Source organism: Pleurodeles waltl, chromosome 6, assembly GCF_031143425.1.
Source record: "Pleurodeles waltl isolate 20211129_DDA chromosome 6, aPleWal1.hap1.20221129, whole genome shotgun sequence".
NCBI classification, from domain to species: Eukaryota; Metazoa; Chordata; class Amphibia; order Caudata; family Salamandridae; genus Pleurodeles; species Pleurodeles waltl.
In genome coordinates this window covers 1,690,760,884-1,690,776,558 of record NC_090445.1, presented here as the reverse complement: position 1 = coordinate 1,690,776,558, position 15,675 = coordinate 1,690,760,884, and positions in this window count along the sequence as shown.

The window sequence follows — 15,675 nt, the reverse complement described above, 5'->3', positions numbered from 1 at the left end:
TTAAAAGTCCTGCGTTATTATTGTGGTCTCCTACTTGCCCAGAGATTGTGAACCTGGCAAAATCGCCTTTTCCCCATGTGACTAAATCTACCTACCTACTAAGCCTGTAGAAACAGAATAAAGATAATGTTACCCACCGTGAAAACACAACACTGGACATTTACATTCACACTACACTGGCATCACAGCATTGTTCTCCTTTAAGTACACAAAGATCATTGAACAAATTTCGACTTCAACTCCCGTCATTTTATTTAAACCTGCATTTATAGTGGGAAAAAGCACTTTTTTAAGATTTATTTTGTTTAAACCAATATTCCACACCCATATCCCCTTAAGCCCTAGTTTCTCAACAGTAAACAAGGGAAAGTTATAGTAACATGTCATGGCAAGCTTCCCTGCGTGATGGCCTCGGTCCATCCATCACAGCCCGGGCAGAGATTTGTGGATCAGAGAGACGAAGATCGCGCTTGGTCGCCTGGAAGCGGCGTCTGATCAGGTGAATGGATGCTTTTGAGTCATTTTGTCACAGATAAACCACTCTCTGTCACCAGCTGTAATGTTGTTTCTTATTTATGCGACACTTCATGGCATCTTAGTTTCAGATGTCGTCATCTGGACCATTTAAGGCAGTTCTCATCCCTGGGTTCAATCAATGTAGACCCGTAATGCATCTCTCCTTCCTGCGCTTGAAGATGTCTAATTTTCATTTATCTGCGCGGCAAATTCCTGCAAAAACTGCCAAAGGCAATTACTTAATGAAGTATTAAAAAAAGAGAAATGCCTTCACAAAAAAATCCTCTTTTTTTTCAAGCCTGAATGATATTCTGATATTCCAGGAAATCGGAGAAATGCTTCAAATTCGCCCGTCTATTAGGGGATGACATTTGGTGTTGTACTTTGAAATATGTTTAAGCTGCCACAGGACAAAAGGACCCTGAGGGGGCCTGTGAGCCAAATGAGATTTTAGTGTCAGCGCCAGCCCTGACCTTTGCTTTGCTGGCTCTACCTCGATACCGGAAACATGGTTTTGTTTATATAGTCAAGTCAAATCTAGCGTTCCAGATCAAATGAAAAATATACCGCGAGTCCAAAGCAGACTCTGCTTGTGGTAAAGTACAAAAGAGAGCCCAGATGCTGTATGGACATGTTCTTTTTGCTCTGTATGTTTCCCAGTAACAATCACTATCACGCCTCCCTTTAATCGAGGGTGGAATATTCCTGCAGCGTTCTGAATATAATATTTTATCAGGTGATGCTAAACCAGCCTTGACAAGGGGCTGCTGTGGGATGTAAGTGGCCATATTGTCATCTGCTGTCACATGACAAATTAGGAAGCACTGTAGTTAAAAGGGTATGACCGCTCTATCTCCTGAATACCAAGAGGCGTGATGGATCACATGTAAAGTGCAATCGCATTAAAGAGAATGAGCCTGTGTGCTTAGTGCTTGCCCACCACAATCAATTGCATGAGTTGTCTGGCAGTGCAACCTGTTGTGCCAATGAGAGATTGCATCAGGGCATTGGCCCTTCCTTTACAAATATGGCAGTGCATGGAAGGGCTTTGCTATCCAATGTCTTCCATGGTGAAATAGGTTTGTGCACTATCGAAATGCACATGCACCTTGAGAAAGAAGTTGATTGGCTGGGATTGGGGGATTACGGGGGATGGGATATCCCTCATGTTTGTGATGGAGTGACCCTATCTGTTAAACTCTAAATCAGACCCTATATCACATGACAAAAATATTGCATCAACAGCATCGACATAACCACTAACATAACATGCGCATTTGTAAAGCACACATTCACCCCTTCATGATGCTTGGTGCTGAGCAACAAATATTTATTGTTCCCCTACTCTTTGCTACTCATTTTGTTGACTACAGAAGGTGAGTGGCCGAACTAGGATTTGAAACTGTGAGCACAAGTTCGAACACTGATTTTTTGGGTTGATGCATCAGTACAACTAAGTCAAACCCAGTCCTTCATCACAGGCAAAGAGTGCCGGTAAGAATACTAATTCTGTGCTTGCCTTGACAATGCAGTGGTAGGTGATGTAGTGAATTTGATATTATTTTAATTCAATATTAGCAACCTCAATTTAGTGTCAACAGCGCATAGTTTGAGCAGGAGGTTGCACTTGGGGATCAGCACTTATTTTTCCCCAACAGACTTTGATCCAGAGCAAGCAAGAGCATAAATAGTAAATCATATCATCATATGTATAAAGTGACAGTATACTTAAGCGAGATGCACCATTGTCATGCACAGTGATGTGACCACTGATGTCATTTCAGCTGTCACAAATGATGTTATTGATAATGTTATTGAAAATGTCACAAGTGTTATATATCATATCATAACTTATTGTAACTGATTAATTTCATTGTTTTTTTTGTTTAAAATGTTCTGTTTTATCTGATATTTTAACCTATCCATAATGTCACTTTAACCATGTTTTTTCAGTGTATTTATAAGGTTTTTTTAATCATAAATAAATGTGTTATTGTTATACTTAACTATGTCAACCCCTGCTTTAAGTGTGTGTGGGGTTGTGTGTGTGTGTGTGTTTATGTTGTGTTGTGTTTATGTGTGAGATTGTCTGGGTGTGTGAGTGTGGGGTTGGTTCTGTGGGTGTATCGGTGTATGTGTACAGGGGTCTGTGGGTGTGTGAGTGAGTATGTGGGGTTGTGGGAGTGTATGTGTGGCGGTAGTGGTGTGGATGTATGTGTATGAGTTTGTGTGGGGCTGAATTTTCAGTTGTGTGAGTGCATAAGTAACTATGTGGTTGTGTGTTTGTTGTGATTGTGAGTGTATGTAGGGTTTTTGTTACTCTGAGTGTGTGTCTGAATGTGGAGTTGTGGGGGTGTCCATGTGTGTGTGTGTGTGTGTGTGTGCGCATGTGGGTGTGTGTATGTGTGTGGGTGCTAGCGCAGGTTTGTGTTGGTGTGTGTATGTGGGTAGAGTGCATGTGTGCCTGTGAGTGTATGTGTGTAGGGATGTTTGTAGTTGTGGTGGTGTGTGTGTGTGTAAAATTGAGTAAGTGCATGTGTGAATGTGGGTTTGTGTGGGTGTTTCTGTGTGCAATTGTCTGGGTGTGTAACTGTGTCTATGGTGTTGTTTGAGTGTAAGAGTGTGTGTGTGGTTCTCTGTGTGTGTGTGTGTGTGTGTGTGTGTAGGGTTGTGTGTTTGTGTCTAGCAGTGTGTGTTCTAGTGAGTGTCAGTTTTTTAAAGAAAAACTGTGTTTTGTATTCACAGTTCCATCACAAAGACTCAGGGGCTGTGTTGAGCGCCGCAGGGATATACATATCTGCCAAATGGCCCAAAAAACCTTTAATTTACTTTTTCAACCACAGAGGGGGGTTCCTTGGTGAGTCGCCCCATACCATCACGAGTCCCTGAGTCCTCTAAGAGGGTGATTGTAACTTGCAGGTCAATTTAGGCAAGCCAATCAGACTTCACAGTTTGGCTCATGGATTCGGGGACAGCCACTGCATAATGTACAGCAGGATACCCTGCCCACCCCCACAGTCCCATATGGGGACCCAGATGGAACCCACATGGGGGCAAAATAATAAAAAGTGGCAAAACTCTGCAGGATTACGGCAAGAAAACAAAAAACAAAATGGTGTCTGCCATTATTTAACATACATATGGGAAATTGGCGTCAGTAAGACCCCACTCCCCAGCACATTTAGGACCCTTAGGATGGGGCCGGGTACATTTGAGGGGAGGGAACACACGGGCCTCTCTCCAAGCCATTTTGAAACCCAGGGACCTCATGTCCCAGGGCCCAAAGTATTTTTAAGGGAAGGGGGTTGTACAGCTATCCTTCCCAAAACTGTTTTCATCCCCAAAGGACCCATCCCCAGGTGCCCAAAGTATTTTTTAAGGGGAGGGGGGGGTGCAAGCCTCCTTCCCTGAGCCTTAAAACTTAAAAAGGCAGTGGAGACTCCAACCATTAGGGTTCTCATTTTATACAAAAGGGAGGGGGCACACAGCCTCCCCCCAAGCCTTTAATGACTCTGGGAACCTCATTCCCCAGGCCGGCTCACTTGTTGTGTCCCAGTGAGCCCACCCCCCAGACCTTCCCACACAGGTGCAGGCAGGGAAACATGCGTTTTCTCCCATCTGCCCAAAAAAACCACAAACTAACACAAAGGTGGTCATTACAACCCTGGCGGACGGTGTTAAAGCTGCGGTAATACCGCAAACAGGCCGGCGGACAAAAAAAGGGAATTACGACCCTGGCGGAAACCGCCAACAAAGACAGCCACTTTAACACATCGCCCGCCAGGGCGGTACAGACAAACAGCGCAGCGGTCACCGCCAACAGACAGGCGGAAGACAATGTACCGCCCCCACACTATCACAACACACCAATCCGCCACCTTTTCCGGGGTGGATTCACCGTGGATAAAAACACGGCGGAAACAGCTTTTGCAATGGGAAAACGCTCACCTCAACACATCCCACGAGGAACGAGGACTCCATGGACCCGGGACTACAAATCTTACCTGCCCTTGCATTCCTGCTCATCTACGACCAACAGCGACGTAGGTGCAGAACATACCGGTGAGTACTGCACCTACGACACGGGGGAGGGGGGAGGCAAAAGTTACGGGGACACCCACCAAACACCCCCACCCTCGCATATTACAACATACACACCAATGCAGTCACAAAAATCACAGTAACAACCCACAACCCCCCGGAAGAATGCAATGACAAAGCGAATAGCGCCCAAACTTTGTATTTAGCCAATTTACAACTCATTAAAAAATATACGGATATATATCACCAAATCTGTCAAAAATAAACATACAAAACAAGAAGTAGTGCAGATATGTACACAACAATGTCCGTGCACCAACAGTCCAAAAATGCATGGGCGACGCCCACAATAGATACCTGACCAAAATCCGAGAGAACACTGCCGGGGCATCAGATAGAAACACTACAGGCACCTCAGGGGGAAGGAAAGGGGGGGGCCCTCAGCCACATGAATGCGAAGCCAGATCCACGATGGGGCTCCATGCCCATTGATGTATCCTGGGGAGTGCAAAGCCACAGTCTCTCAAGTCTCTACAGTGGGTGGGTTGCCCACTGTGCCATTCTGGGGAGTGCAAAGCCACAGTCTCTCAAGTCACTACAGTGGGTGGTTTGCCCACTGTGCCATCCTGGGGAGTGCAAAGCCACAGTCTCTGAAGTCTCTACAGTGGGTGGGTTGCCCACTGTGCCATCCTGGGGAGTGCAAAGCCACAGTCTCTTAAGTCACTATAGTGGGTGGTTTGCCCACTGTGCCATCCTGGGGAGTGCAAAGCCACAGTCTCTCAAGTCTCTACAGTGGGTGGGTTGCCCACTGTGCCATCCTGGGGAGTGCAAAGCCACAGTCTCTCAAGTCACTACAGTGGGTGGTTTGCCCACTGTGCCATCCTGGGGAGTGCAAAGCCACAGTCTCTCAAGTGTCTACAGTGGGTGGGTTGCCCACTGTGCCATCCTGGGGAGTGCAAAGCCACAGTCTCTCAAGTGTCTACAGTGGGTGGATTGCCCACTGCCATATCCTGGGGAGTGCAAAGCCACAGTCTCTCAGGTAGATGCAGGTCTCCACTGGTTCTAGAGGGGGACTGGTGCCCAGACTGGATGAGTCTCCCCGTGAAAGTACCTGTCCTGTCACTGTCCCAGCTGCACATGGGAGAACGATGCCTGATGTGCCGGACTATTCATACCCACACGGTCTTTGCCCTGTTCAGCGGTCTTCACCATGGCGGTCTTGGCCTTGTTCAGCGGTGCTTTGCCATGGCTGCCTATGGACTGTTCAGCGGTGCTTTGCCATGGCGGTCTTTGCCCTGTTCAGCGGTCTTCACCATGGCGGTCTTGGCCTTGTTCAGCGGTGCTTTGCCATGGCTGCCTATGGACTGTTCAGCGGTAGTCTAAGATGGCGGTTCAGATACTGACATTGGTGTGTGGCATGACGTTCCATCATTGCCCAGCGGGGCTGTGAGATTCTGGACCCTCCTGGGCTGTGACTCCGGCGGTTGCGGTGGTCTGACCAGTAACGATACTTGAGCCCTCCTGGGCTATGACTCTGGCAGTGGTCTCCTGACCAGTAACGATACTTGAGCCCTCCTGGTCTATGACTCTGGCGTTGGTCTCCTGACCAGTAACAATACTTGAGTCCTCCTGGGCTATGACTCTGGCGGTGGTCTCCTGACCAGTAACAATACTTGAGCCCTCCTGGGCTATGACTCTGGCGGTGGTCTCCTGACCAGTAACAAGGGTGCTGGCGGTTGTGTCTGGACCGCCGGAAATGATGGCGTACTTCTCCGCTGTGACACTCACAACAGATTGGGGAGACTTCCTCTGGACCTTCCCCACCTTCTTTTGAGTTACAGATGACTCACCAATCGCCTTGGATCCCATTTCACTGTTTGTACCACCAGGAGTCTTGACACGGTCCCGTCGTCCAATCTCCAATTTCGGAGCCTTCACAGGGGGTGGGCTGACAGTGCCTTGGCTCCGGGTCCTACTGCCTGCCCTGGTGGACGGGGCACTCCAAAAACCTGGAACACGCACCACTGGTACTGGAGGCATTTTGGCTGAGGCGCTACGACGGGACTGAGTAATTGGAGGGGGGGGGGGCAAAAAGGTCAATTTGACATAGGGACAGTTTCTGACGTACACTGGGATGGGTAGTTGGAGGGGCTCTGGGAGTGGAGGAAGAGGAGGTGGTTGTAGGAGGTGTCACTTTAGGTGTTTTGGGTGCAGGTGCAGGTACTGGAGGCTGTTGTGAGGTGGATGGATGTTGGGTGAGTGATTGCCGGCGTTTGTGTACTTTGGGAGGGGGCGTCACAGACACACTGGGAGAGGACACAGGGGACGTGTATATGGCAGTGGAGGTGGTGAGTGCAGGTGAGCAGCTTGTGGTGCTGGGTGTCCTGGTGCGAGTCCTAGTGCCTGTAGATGTGGTGCATGCAGGTGTGTGTGTAGACGAGACTGGGAGGGAGGAGGGAGGAGGGAGAAGAGGAGAAAGGGTGACACAATGGAGATAGTGGATGTTGCTGTGTCTGTATGGGTCTAATGCTTGTGTGAGTGCTTGTGGTGAGTGTGGTGCCTATGTTTGCTTGAGCTACTTTTGGGTGTTGACTTGTGTGAATGCTGGTCTGTAGGTGTGCTTGGGATGGGCTGGGGTACAGGGGATTGGGTCTGGGTGGAGGAAGTTGGAGGGGGGAGGCTGGACACAGGGACAATGGCTGCCATCAGTGCTGAGGCCAGAGATTGCAGGGTTCGCTGAAGGACAGCCTGACCAGAATGAATGCCTTCCAGGAATGCATTACCGTGTTTCAACTCTCGTTCTACACCCTGGATGGCATTCACAATGGTAGACTGCCCAACAGTGAGTGACCTGAGGAGGTCAATGGCCTCCTCACTGAGGGCAGCAGGGGTGACAGGGACAGGGCCTGAGGTGCCTGGGGCGAAGGTGATGCCCACCCTCCTGGGTGAGCGGGCACGGGGCGAACGCTGAGGGGCTGCTGGGAGGGCGGTGCTGGTAGGGGAGGTGGCGGCTGTACCTGTAGAAGTGGGGCGCACAGATGGTGCCGCCACCACATGGGAGCTCCCATCGGGGGACGAGTCCGTATCGCTGTTTGGTGATACTGTGGCCGACGTGAAGCTCCCCTCGCCCTCCGTCCCACTGGTGAAATCAGAGTCTGTGGTGTGGCCCTCCATGGCCATGTGGGATGCAGCTCCCTCGTGCTCCGGTGCCACTGTACCTCCGCCTGATGATGCTGATGTACAGAAGGACAGGGAGAGCAGAAAAAGGGTGGAGACAGAAGAAAGAGAGTTTTAGTGCATGGCATACTGCTACCGTTGGCGGACAAGACAAACGCAGCAGCCCCCTGCATTACGCCGTGCTCCTGCCCTCTGCACATGCAATTCCTGGGAAATGGCCTACATGGCAATGGTAGACATCTGCCCACATGGATGGCAAAGGGGCAACTATACATCAATTTGCCTTTTTATTTGAGCTGGGGTAGAGTGCCACATGGCCTACATAACGGAGGGGCCTTGCCTACCTAACTCGACCTGGCCTAGGGACACCCACAGCCCACCACCCCCACCCAGACAGCTCAACAGCACGCAAAGTCCATTGCATGAGGTTGAACTCACCCCCTTGTGTCTGCTGTGATGTTCTTAAGCGCCCATCCAACTTCGGGTAGGCCACCGGCAGGATCCGGAACATCAGGGGGGTCATGGTGCGACGGGCACCCCTCCCACGTTGGGAGGCCATCCTCAGCTGAGCCTCCGCCGTCTTCTTGCTGCAGCGGCGAATGTCCTCCCATCTCTTCCGGCAGTGGGTGCCCCGTCTCTGGTGGGCCCCCAGGGTCCAGACCTCCTTGGCGATGGCATGCCAAATGTCCCTCTTCTGGTGGGCGCTGACCTACATGACATGCACAAGGAAAGAGGAACAGTCATTACCTACTGCACCGTCGTTGTAATTGGCCCCCTCCCAACTCTATCCCTGTGGCCCATTCATCCCCATGCATGACTGTTCTATGTACTCTGCCCCCTTCCCTCATCCACCCAGCCCTCTCCACCCAGGCCTAGCCCATACAACGTGCTCCCTGTGTACTAACCTGTTGGTCTGGAGGACCGTGAAGTAGCGTGTACTGGGGGAGGACCCCATCCACAAGTTTCTCCAACTCCTGTGCAGTGAAGGCAGGGGCCCTTTCCCCAGACACAGCAGCCATCGTCGCTTCCAGACCGAGGTCACAGCAGCACTAGCAGTGTAGGTCCTCTCCTGTCGAAGGTCAGGTATCTAGTGATTGAACAGATAGAAAATGGTGGTGACGTCCGCGGCGGTGACGTCCGCGGCGGTGCGCATCATCACCGCCAGCGCACCTGTTCATTGGCTCCTGGGACCCATAGGGTCCAATGTTAACCAATGCAGCATTGTGGCGTGCTCTACGACCGCCTACCGCAATGGTGTGCAACGCCAGTGCAGTTACCCCACAATTCCATTGTCCCATTTTAGAGGTCAGGCAGCCGCCATTTCAGGGTCCCACATGGCTTAATTTACTACTGTGTCACACATACCGAGGCCTACACTCAAAACCTTTCCCGGATGGGTTAATTGTCTGGTGTAGTCTTGTGTATGACTGTGGGTACATACCTGGAGGAATGCTTACAGTTTTTTCGCTGTTGTCCTTCTCAGGCACTGTCAGTTGGGACATATTGAAAGATGGCGGAATCCGCCGGTGTACCGACCACTGGTGGACCTGTTGACAATGGAAGAGCGACATGTCATTGTGACCTACCGGTTTGACCGTGCCACAATCCGGGAACTATGTACCCAGTTGGAGTCTGACCTGATGTCACCAATCCGCCATCCGACTGGAATACTCCCTGACGTGCAGGTGCTGTCAGTGCTCCATTTCTTAGCAAGTGGGTCTTTTCAGACAACAGTGGCCATGGCATCAGGGATGTCCCAGCCTATGTTTTCCAACGTCTTGTCCAGAGTGTTGGGTGCCCTGCTGAAACACGTAAGGAGATACATCATTTTCCCTGAGGTGGTGGATCTGCCTACAGTGAAAGGTGACTTCTATGCCCTTGGACATATCCCCAACGTCATAGGTGCCATTGATGGGACCCATGTAGCTCTGGTCCCCTCCCGCAGGAATGAACAGGTGTACAGGAACCGGAAGAGTTATCATTCGATGAATGTCCAGATGGTCTGTTTGGCAGACCAGTACATCTCGCAGGTAAATGCAATGTTCCCTGGCTCAGTGCATGACGCCTACATCCTGCGGAATAGCAGCATCCCTGATATGATGGGTGAACTCCAGAGGCACTGTGTATGGCTATTGGGGGACTCTGGTTACCCCAACCTGTCCTGGCTACTGACCCCAGTGAGGAATCCCAGGACCAGGGCAGAGGAACGCTACAATGAGGCCCATGGGCGGACTAGGAGGGTAATCGAGCGGACCTTCGGCCTCCTGAAGGCCAGGTTCAGGTGCCTCCATATGACAGGTGGGTCCCTATTCTACTCACCGAAGAAGGTGTGCGAACTCACCATCGCCTGCTCCATGCTCCATAACTTGGCATTGCGACGCCAGGTGCCTTTTCTGCAGGAGGATGATCCAGATGACGGTGTTGTTGCAGCGGGGGAGCCTGGGGAGCCTGTGCACAGTGATGAGGATGAAGCTGATGAAGATGAAAACGACAACAGGGAGTCAATCATACAGCAATATTTTCAATGAGACACAGGTGAGTACAATTTCATGTTTCACATTATATTACATCTCACACGTCTACCTCTATCCTGTACCTACATTTCACTCCCTATTTGTTAACTGAGTTGTCCCCTTCCATTTCAGTTTCACTAATGTGTTGACCTACGTGTCAAAGAGCTTGCACCCTTGAAAGGCTTGTGATGTGTGACATAGGTATGTTGACCTTCCAATGGCTAACCTTTTTTAACACTGTAATTGACAATACAAAGTTCACAATCATTGACTGACTCCAATATTATTGAGGTTTCAAGGGTGTTTATTGAAGTGCATAAAAATATAGGGGGGTTGTGAAATGGGGAGAGGTCATGGTGGAATAATGTCCATGGCAGAGTCCAGTCTATTAGTCTCACAGGTACATTGCACATCTGGCCATTGGAAGTGGAGCTGGGGCATTTTCAATCTGGACAGGGTAACAAAGTGGGACAGTGGGGGGACAATCAAGGTAGTCTTATTTCCTGGCGGGGGTCTTGCCATCTTGCTGTGTCCTGTTCCTGTATCTCAGTGCCCGCTAGCGTGGTGGTTGTCCGACTGCAGGGGGTGGGGTGCTGGTGTGGTGGTCCTGTGGCCGGCCCTCCTGTCCACTAGCGCCGGCGGAGGTGGTGGGGTTTGTCGTCCTGGCTAGTGTCAGGGGCCCCTTGGAGTGCCACGGTGTCCCTCAAAGTCTTTTGAATGTCCGTCAGCACCCCTACGATGGTGCCCAGGGTGGAGCCGATGGTCCTGAGCTCCTCCCTGAACCCCAAATACTGCTCCTCCTGCAGACGCAGGGTCTCCTGCAACTTGTCCAGGACCGTTGCCATCGTCTCCTGGGAGTGGTGGTATGCTCCAATGATGGAGGATAGGGCCTCGTGGAGAGTGGGTTCCCTTGGCCTGTCCTCCCTCTGTCGCACATCAGCCCTCCCAGTTCCCCTGTGTTCCTGTGCCTCCGTCCCCTGGACCGTGTGCCCACTACCACTGCCCCCAGGTCCCTGTTGTTGTTGGGGTGGTGGGTTAGCCTGGGTGCCCTGTAGTGGTGGACACACCGCTGATTAACCTGTCCTGGGTAGGGAGGTATGGGTCCACTGGGTGGGTGCTGTGCTGGTGTTCCCAGAGGGTGGCAGTTCGGTGTTGGGCTGTGGCTGGGCAAGGGGAACCGACTGTCCTGAGGCCCACGATGGTCCGGCTGGTCATCAAGATCCAGTAGGGCAGAGCTGCTGTCGTCACTGTGGGCCTCTTCTGGGGGTGGAGTGGTGTTGTCTGGACCCTCTGGTGTGGTGACGGTCCTTCGGGTTTCTGCAGGGGTATGAGAACATGATTATTGCATGTGTGTGTTTCATGGTGTGCTATGGATGGGTGTGCGTGAACCCCAGTGCAGGTATTCCTGTGTGGGGGCTTGTGTGGTGATGGTTGGGGGGTGTTGTGGGTCTGTGCAGTGGGCATGCTTTAGTGATGGGTGTCCATGCTTACTTGTGTCATGCAGGTCTTGGGATTGGGATGGGTGGCTGGTGTTATGGGTAGATTAGTGAGAAGTTAGGGTTATAGGGGAGGGTGTGAGGGTTGGGGTGTGTGATACCATGCAGGTAGGGTGGGGGATATGATAGTGAAGATTAGACTTACCAGTGTCCGTTCCTCCGACGACTCCTCCGAGGCCCTCAGGATGCAAGATGGACAAGACTTGCTCCTCCCATGTTGTTAGTTGTGGGGGAGGAGGTGGGGGTCCGCCGCCAGTCCGCTGTACCGCGATGTGGTGCCTGGATACCGTTGAACGCACCTTCCCCCGTAGGTCGTTCCACCTCTTCCTGATGTCCTCCCTATTTCTTGGGTGCTGTCCCACAGCGTTGACCCTGTCGACTATTCTTTGCCATAGCTCCATCTTCCTGGCTATGGATGTGTACTGTACCTGTGCGCCAAATAGCTGTGGCTCTACCCTGATGATTTCCTTCACCATGACCCTGAGCTCCTCCTCGGAGAAGCGGGGGTGTTTTTGGTGTGACATGGGGTGGTGTGTGTGATGTGTGTGGTGGTGTATGTGTTGATGAGTGTGGTGGGTGTAGTGGTATGTGGTGTTTTGTGCGTGGATGTTGTGTGGGTGATGGTGTAGTGTGCCTCCGTGTGATGGTGTTATCTATTCTGTGCTGTCTCTCTCTGGCCTTCGTCTCTAATTTGTGGTCGTAGGGGTTTGTGGGTGATGTGAGTGTGTGTTTTATATTGTATTGGATGTGTGGGAGTGGTGTTTGTATGTGTGTCAGGTGTGTGTATTTTGAATTGTCCAATGTGGCGGTGTTTTGGAGATGTGTGTGTATTTTGAGCTCGGCGGTGTGTACTGCCAATGGAATACCGCGGTTGAAAGACCGCCACGTGGATTCGTGGGTCGTAATAGTATGGGCGTGTTTCTGTTGGCGTGGAGGTGGAGGATTTGTTTCCGCATATTTATCGCTGACCTTTGGTGTGGCGGACTTGTGTGGGTGTCTGAATTTCGGCGGATTCCGTGATGTGTGTCATAATAGCTGTGGCGGTCTCCCGCCGCCGCCGCGGTGTATTGGCGGTCTTCGGCACGGCGGTAAGTGCCTTTTACCGCCAATGTTGTAATGACCCTCAAAGTCTGCCCTCAGCAGCAGGAGCTTCAAAAATTCTCCCACTAGCTGGGAGCAGACTTGTGATCTGTTTCCCAGCCCGCATTGATGCGAGTGGGGAAAAAGAACAACACATTGCTCCTGTCTGGAGGGAGCAGCATAAATAGAGGCTGTGTCCAAGTGGAAGCAATGCTAGCTCCCGTAGTATGTGGAGAGCTGGCTGGGGCTCCTAGCAGTCCTCAAGGTGTGCTTGACAGATGCCCTGGATTGACAGGGAGGCACACACCTATTTATTTTGGAGGGACCAGGGGATGCGTCCCTGGGCCAAAACAGCTCTGGGGACAGGGGCCGCGTGGCCCACCTCCACTTTTAAAAATAATATATGGCCCCGGGGAATAGGGTCCCCAGGGCCTAAAAATGCTCAGGGAGGGGGGCATACTCTGATCTCCTAGGCCAAGTGGTGGGTCAACGAGGGACCCTCTCTGGGGCCAAAAATGTTTCTTTTTTAAATGTTGCTGCAAATTCGCTGAGGATCTGCAAATCCACACCAAAAATTAAAAAAAACAAGCACAGTGTAGGAAGTTGGCTCTGTATGCACTATTTCAAAGTAAGGAATAGTATGCACAGAGTCCAAGGGTTCCCCTTAGAGGTAAGATAGTGGCAAAAAGAGATAATACTAATGCTCTATTTTGTGGTAGTGTGGTCGAGCAGTAGGCTTATCAAAGGAGTAGTGTTAAGCATTTGTTGTACATACACACAGGCAATAAATGAGGAACACACACTCAGAGACAATTCCAGGCCAATAGGTTTTTGTTATAGAAAAATATATTTTCTGAGTTTATTTTAAGAACCACAGGTTCAAATTCTACATGTAATATCTCATTTGAAAGGTATTGCAGGTAAGTACTTTAGGAACTTTGAATAATCACAATAGCATATATACTTTTTACATAAAACACATATAGCTATTTTAAAAGTGGACACAGTGCAATTTTCACAGTACCCTGGATGAGGTAAAGTAATGTTAGTTCTTGCAGGTAAGTAAACCACCTACGGGGTTCAAATTGGGGTCCAAGGTAGCCCACCGTTGGGGGTTCAGAGCAACCCCAAAGTCACCACACCAGCAGCTCAGGGCCGGTCAGGTGCAGAGTTCAAAGTGGTACCCAGAACACATAGGCTTCAATGGAGAAGGGGGTGCCCCGGTTCCAGTCTGCCAGCAGGTAAGTACCTGCGTCTTCAGAGGGCAGACCAGGGGGGTTTTGTAGGGCACCGGGGGGGACACAAGTCAGCACAGAAAGTACACCCTCAGCGGCACTGGGGCGGCCGGGTGCAGTGTGCAAACACGCGTCGGGTTTTCAATAGGTTTCAATGAGAGACCAAGGGGTCTCTTCAAAGCTACAGGGAGGACCCCCCGGCGACTCCAAGACTGTGAGTAACCAAAGTTGTCCCCCCCTGAGCCCCCACAGCGACGCCTGCAGAGGGAATCCCGAGGCTCCCCCTGACCGCGACTGTCTGAATCCAAAATCCCGACAACTGGAAAATACCCTGCACCCGCTGCCCCCAGGACCTGAAGGATCGGCACTCCAGTGCAGGAGTGACCCCCAGGAGGCCCTCTCCCTTGCCCAGGTGGTGGCTACCCCGAGGAGCCCCCCCCTTGCCTGCCTGCATCGCTGAAGAGACCCCTTGGTCTCTCATTGAAACCTATTGAAAACCTGACGTGTGTTTGCGCACTGCACCCGGCCGCCCCAGTGCCGCTGAGGGTGTACTTTCTGTGCTGACTTGTGTCCCCCCCGGTGCCCTACAAAACCCCCCTGGTCTGCCCTCTGAAGACGCGGGTACTTACCTGCTGGCAGACTGGAACCGGGGCACCCCCTTCTCCATTGAAGCCTATGTGTTTTGGGCACCACTTTGAACTCTGCACCTGACCGGCCCTGAGCTGCTGGTGTGGTGATTTTGGGGTTGCTTTGAACCCCCAACGGTGGGCTACCTTGGACCCCAATTTGAACCTCGTAGGTGGTTTACTTACCTGCAAGAACTAACATTACTTTACCTCCCCCAGGAACTGTGAAAATTGCACTGTGTCCACTTTTAAAATAGCTATATGTGTTTTATGTAAAAAGTATATATGCTATTGTGATTATTCAAAGTTCCTAAAGTACTTACCTGCAATACCTTTCAAATGAGATATTACATGTAGAATTTGAACCTGTGGTTCTTAAAATAAACTAAGAAAATATATTTTTCTATAACAAAAACCTATTGGCCTGGAATTGTCTCTGAGTGTGTGTTCCTCATTTATTGCCTGTGTGTATGTACAACAAATGCTTAACACTACTCCTTTGATAAGCCTACTGCTCGACCACACTACCACAAAATAGAGCATTAGTATTATCTCTTTTTGCCACTATCTTACCTCTAAGGGGAACCCTTGGACTCTGTGCATACTATTCCTTACTTTGAAATAGTACATACAGAGCCAACTTCCTACATTGGTGGATCAGCGGTGGGGTACAAGACTTTGCATTTGCTGGACTACTCAGCCAATACCTGATCACACGACAAATTCCAAAAATTGTCATTAGAAATTGATTTTTTGTAATTTGAACTATTTTTCTAAATTCTTAAAAGTCCTGCTAGGGCCTTGTGTTAGTCCCTGTTTAGCATTCCTTTTAGAGTTTAAAAGTTTTGTGAAAGTTTGAATTAGAACCTAGAACTAGTTTTAGATTCTTAAAAAGTATTCCAACTTTTAGAAGCATAATGTCTAGTGCAGAGATGAATGTGGAGGAACTCGACCTCACATCTTACCTCCATCTTAAGATGAGGGAGCTAAG